The sequence below is a fragment of the Ailuropoda melanoleuca genome, chromosome 5 (genome assembly GCF_002007445.2).
Source record: "Ailuropoda melanoleuca isolate Jingjing chromosome 5, ASM200744v2, whole genome shotgun sequence".
NCBI lineage: Eukaryota > Metazoa > Chordata > Mammalia > Carnivora > Ursidae > Ailuropoda > Ailuropoda melanoleuca.
Window position 1 is genome coordinate 84,696,969 of NC_048222.1, and position 6,363 is coordinate 84,703,331.

Sequence of the window (6,363 nt, forward strand, 5' to 3'; positions counted from 1 at the left end):
GTTTGTTTTCATGTTAACATTATCATTCATTCTAAATATTCCATGGGCTCCCTAAAAGTGGATAGTTGTTCTTGATACACTTCTCTCCTGATGTTCATCTTTTTGACTTTATTTCTAGCATATTTAAAGGTCCCACTACTCAGGGTGCTCACAACCTCTGTGTATAAATGCTGAGAAAAAGTCCAGCACTCCCAGAGGGTGCCTCCTTCTCCGTGCCTGGGTAAAAGAGGTCTTGTGTTTGCTATTCTGAATAAAAGTGTCTGAGCAAGAAGTCTCCCTCTGCAATCCCCATTAGAGCCACGGCTGCCTGTGTGGGAATCCCAGCAGTCCCCAGGGACATCAGCCCTTTGAAACAGCACACGCATATGAATGCCTCTTGGAAGCGGTGCTCCTGCCTGTCGTGGTGGTACCACCAGCTCAACACCTTCCACAACAGCTCCTTGGTACTTCTGCGGCCTCCTCCAGGGCCTCCCTTGAGGCTGCTCACTGGAGTCTGTTTTCTTAAGTTCTACTTCAGTGGCAGAAAGCTAAGTTTGAGTAATAAAGGGTATCTTGTTGAACCCAGTTGCAAAAACCATTCTAAGCACAAATGTTCCAACTTCACAGGAAATCTTAAGGGTAACTTTAAATAGTTTAATCCAAAAGAACACTCTTTTACAGAGTTCAAAAATAATTAAGTTAACAAAACAGGTTGTGTCTTTTAAAATGATTTTTAAAGGAATTTTAAAACATCATTTTATCTGTGGCTTGTTATTATTGCGACAAACAGACTGAGGATTAGTTTCCAACTAGCATAATTATTTTGAAACTCCTTTGTCAAGGATAGTCACATAAAACAGGTCCTGGGGCACCTGGGTGGCACAGCGGTTAAGCATCTGCCTTCGGCTCAGGGCGTAATCCCGGTGTTCTGGGATCGAGCCCCACATCAGGCTCCTCCGCTATGAGCCTGCTTCTTCCTCTCCCACTCCCCCTGCTTGTGTTCCCTCTCTTGCTGGCTGTCTCTATCTCTGTCGAATAAATAAATAAAATCTTTAAAAAAAAAAAAAGGTCCTACTTCTCTCTTAGGAGGAATGTGTGAAGGTAGAAACCAGCTGCTGCTTCTCCCCGCACTGCCAACGTTAGTGACTCTAGAAGGATTTAAGCCTGAGGGAGATGAGAGAAAGGGGTCAATTATGGAACAGAGGAGCAGCAGATTTTAAATCAGGGCATATGCATGAGCTCCCAGGTAGAAATCAGAGGAAGAGCTTATGTGTGTTCCCATTTTCTTCATAAGCAGAAGATGTCCAATGCCTAAAATTATTTGTATCTAAGGCATCTCCTGAGACTTCAACTGATTGGAAGGATTTTGTTGTTGTTATTGTTTGTTAATAAAATACTAATCAGCTAGCTTTTCGAATTTAATAAAAACACTTTTAACATAATTGCTTAAGCTCTATATCAAATGTTTCCCTACTCATGAATTGACTCTGTCATTAATTTGTGAGAATTTTATGTTTGTAAGAAACCTGATTGAACATAAGGGTGATAACATATACCTACATAGTAAATCACACACACATACACACACATATAGTAAATATCACATGAAAATCTAGCAGAAACTATTTTCTAGAAATCTGGACAATGTATTTAAATGTCCTTACCTACCACACATAAGAGGTTTACTTTGAGAGGCCCCAGAGACTGGCTCAAAGAGAGAGCAATATATACCAGGTTTGATGAGGTCTGAGTAACTGGCCATCAGGAGAGAAAACAAAAACGAAGATGCATTTAGTCTCCATATATAAAAACATAAATAGTGGTTTCAGATTTGAACCCCAAATTAAAAGTCACAAAAGCAGCCTCTCCAATTTCAGGCCTTGATTTGCAATTCCACTGCTTTCCAAATGGGCAAATCCGTGTAAAGGACATCAGGATAAATAACAGCAGATGTTCTTAAATTTAACAACGTTCAATAATTCTCCCTAGAAATGGTGGGAAGTCTAGACAGTAATAAGTTAATGTTTGAGACACAACAAGGGAATAGGAAGCCAAGATAAAAATGGGCTGTTGAGCGGAAATCTTTCCTAAGGGTCTAGGAACATAATCCAGAGGCATTAGGTAGTTACTTTGCTATCTAGAGCTGCTGGCGCCACTTGAAGCAGGCATGCAAGAAATATGGTGGCAGGCGTAGTAGGATTTGAATATTGTTGAATATAAAAATGAATCAACAATTCTGACCAGCTATGGAATAAATGCAAGGAAACAAAATGAGCAGTGCTATAAGGGAAATAAAAAAGAATTAGACACCCAGGGAAATAATAGTAACACAGAGGAAAAGAGAGAATCTGTTTACAGGAAAATCAATTTGTGTTGGCACGATAGTTCTGGTCTAGACTGACTGACATGGGGTAAACAAGATGGATAGCTCTTAAGATGGAGTGAAGGCTGAATAGTTTCCATTTTCCTCTTCAAATTCACATATTTCTACACTTTTAAGTCATACACATAAATTAACCCTATCTGTGGCATAGGACTTTTTTAAAGTAAGTATCATGTAAGTAAGTAACTTATTCATAAATATGCAAAGAAAACGTGCAGTCAATTGCATATATGTCTCTCGTCTCTTTTCTTGAATTTCATGCCATTTGCTGCAGCTTCAATAAAATTGAGACCAGAGATTTGATCTCTCTTAAGATTGGTAACTGCTTCTGGTCTTGTTGGTCTTCACTTTGCTCTCCATACCTCCATATCAGGGTGTGCATGTATGGCTTCCCTATAACAGCTGTCACCAAGGTCCTTCCATTCACCTCCATTCCTGAAATGCCCTTTCTTTGACTTCCACGACAATACTCTCCTGATTTTTCCACTACTTCCTGTTCTCTAGTCATCCCTTAAATACCAGTGGTCCTTAAGATTCTGATTTTGATTAGTCCTATTCTCCTCTTATTCTATAATGCATTCTGAGAAGCACAATGGTAAAGAGTATGAATACTAGAACCACATCGCAAGGGTCTTGCCACTCTCTGGCTGTGTGTGAGATTTTGGGCAGGGTACTTAACTCCAATGTTTCCTCATTTGTAAAAAGGGACTAATAATAATATCTATTTTATAGGCTCATAAGGAAGAGTAAATGAGTTCAGACATGTGAAATGCTTGGTACACAGCAATTACTTTGTAACTTTTAAGGGGTAAAGTCATGGTTTCAACTATCATTTAGTTGAATTACTTTCAGTTAATCATTTAATATTTAGTTGATTGATTGACAAACTATAATTCTCTAGCCCATACTTTTTTTCTGCATTCCAAGTCCATTTAACCAACTGCCTACTAACTACTTCCTGACTGCATCTAGGGCTCCTTAAATTCAACATTCATAAACTAACTCATTTCTTGAAATAGCAGCAAGAGAAATTAAGAAAACAATACCATTTATAACTGCACCAAAATAATACACAAAACAAATTCATTCACAAAACCAATACACAAAAATAAATTCAAAATGGATTAAAGACCTAAATAGGAGACTTGAAACCATAAAAATCCTAGAAGAGAACACAGACAGTAATTTCTGACATCGGCCATAGCAACATGTTTCTAGACATGTCTATTGAGGCAAGCGAAATAAAAGCAAAAATAAACTATTGGGACTACATTAAAATAAAAAGCCTCACACAGTGAAGGAAATACTCAACAAAACTAAATGGCAACCTAGTGAGTGGGAGAAGATATTTGCGAATGACATATCCAATAAACGGTCAGTATTCAAAAAATATAAAGAACTTATACAACTCAACACCCAAAAAACAAATAACCCAATTTAAAAATGGGCAGAAGACATGAACAGACATTTCTCCAGGAAGACATCTAGCTGGCCAACAAATACATGAAAAGATGTTCAACAGGGACGCCTGGGTGGCTCAGTTGGTTAAGTGTCTGTCTTCGGCTCAGGTCATGATCCCAGGGTCCTGGATGAGTCCAGCATTGGGCTCCCTGCTCAGCAGGGAGTCTGCTTCTCCCTCTGCCTGCCACTCCCCCTGCTTGTGCTTGCTCTCTTTCTCTCAAATAAATAAATAAAATATTTTTTAAAAAAAGATGCTCAACATCACTCATCACCAGGAAAATGCAAATCAAAACTACAGTGAGATATCTTCTTACACCTGTCAGAATGGCTAAAATCCAAAACAGAAGAAACAATGAGTGCTGGCAAGGATGTGGAGAAAAAGGAGCACTCTTGCACCATTGGTGGGAAGGCAAACTGGTGCATTCCCTGTGGAAAACAGTAAGGAGTTTCCTCATAAAGTTAAAAATAGGGGCACCTGGGTAGCTCAGTCAGTTAAGTGTCTGCCTTCCACTCAGGTCATGATCCCAGGGTCCTGGATCGAGTCCTGCATTGAGCTCCCTGCTCTGTGGGGAGCCTGCTTCTCCCTCTGCCTCCTGTTCTCTCTCTCTCTCTGTCTCTCATAAATAAATCAATAAAATCTTAAAAAACATAAAGTTAAAAATAGAACTACTCTATGATCCAGTAATTGCACTATTGGGTATTTACCCCCAAAATACAAAAATGCTAATTCAAAGAGATATATGCACCCCCATCTTTACAGCAGCATTATGTTTTTTTCTTTTTTTCAAGATTTTATTTATTTATTTGACAGAGAGAGAGACACAGCGAGAGAGGGAACACAAGCAGGGGGAGTGGGAGAAGGAGAAACAGGCTTCCCGCGGAGCAGGGAGCCCAATATGGGGCTCGATCCCAGGACCCTAGGATCATGACCTGAGCTGAGGGCAGATGCTTAACTGACTGAGCCACCCAGGCACCCCTACAGCAGCATTATTTACAATAGCCAAGATATGGAAGCAGCCCAAGGGTCCATCAACTGATGAATGGATAAAGAAGATGTGGCATATATATATACAATGGAATATTATTCAGCCATAAAAAGAATGAAATCTTGCCATTTGCAACAACGTGGATGGAGCTGGAGAGTATAATGCTAAGTGAAATAAGTTGGTCAGAGAAAAACAAATACCATATGATTTCACTAATATGTGGAATTTAAGAAACAAAACAAATGACCAAAGGAAAAAAGAGAGAGAGGGAAAGAGAGAGAGACAAACCAAGAAAGAAACTCTTAACTATAGAGAACAAAATGATGGTTCCCAGAGGGCAGGTGGGTGGGGGGATGGAAGAAATAGGAGATGGGGATTAAGGAGTGCACTTGTCATCATGAGGACTGGGAGATGTATGGAATTGTTGAATCACTATATTGTACACCTGAAACAACTACAACATTGTATGCTAACTATACTGGAATTAAGATAAAAAATAAAAATACTTCAAACTCAATAGAAAAAAATTAATTCATTTCTATCTCTCCCTCCTGCTCCACCAAAACTATTCTTCCTTTTGTATTCTTTTCCTAGATGAATAATGCTTTATCCATTCAAGGTCCTGAAAGTTAATAAAGTCTCCTCCCTTCTTTCAACTACCTCTACCCTAAACATAAAAACCTAATTGGTCACCAAATCTTTTCCACTTTGCTTCCTATCTTCTCTTCTGGGTTGCTGCAAGAGCCTCTCTTCTGTCCCTAGCTTCCTTCCTCCTACATCATCCTTCTTTTACACTGCAGTCAAGGTCTTCATCCTTTTTAATACTTTTCAATATCTTTCCATTCACTTTCAGGATAAAATCCAAAGTTTTCAATGTAGCATATGAGGTACTTCATTAACTTGCTTCTGTCTAATCCTCTAATTTTATCCCCTGCCGTCCATGGTCCAGCTACACTAAACTACTTGTAATCCAAAAAGTTGTTACCCTCTCCTTCACCTCCCTGCCTTTCTTTATACTACCTAGAATGCTCTTCCCTCTATTCTCTGTCTAGATAATCTGTATTCTAATTTTTTCAACTCCTGCAACATTACTCCAAATTGAATTTTTAAAATTAACCAACAATTAAAGGATAGTTAACAGATGCTACAATTCCAGTGCAGTTTGCTCAAAACAGAGTGAAATTCCTTTTGTGCCTTTATTTGAGACACAGATTTCTTTTTTAGTCATTTTATTTCTTACTTTCCGTTGACTGGTAATGACTCGTTGGGTAAGGACTTGGAGAATTTGAACATATACTCAACCAAAATGTTATAATAAGAGATCTAAGATGGCGAGGAAGGCTTAGTGAAAAAACACAAAGAAACTGTGAGAGAGGAAGAGGTGCTCAGCTATTTGCTTAAATCACATTAGCCATTTCTCTTCCTCCTTCTCTCCTTCTCCTCTTCTCTCCCTGCTCTCTCTGTCTTCATCTATCTCTCTGTCTCTGTGCCTCTCTCTTTCTCTGTGTCTCTGTTTCTGTCTGTCTCTCTGTCACACACACACACACACACACA

The 6,363-nt window shown here is 39.0% G+C and overlaps 1 long non-coding RNA gene across 1 annotated transcript in view; it reads right to left on the minus strand.

The window, feature by feature from the left end:
- The window catches only part of LOC117802403, a 64,641-nt gene that overhangs the window by 31,678 nt on the left and 26,600 nt on the right, over window positions 1-6,363 (minus strand). The window lies entirely within an intron of this gene.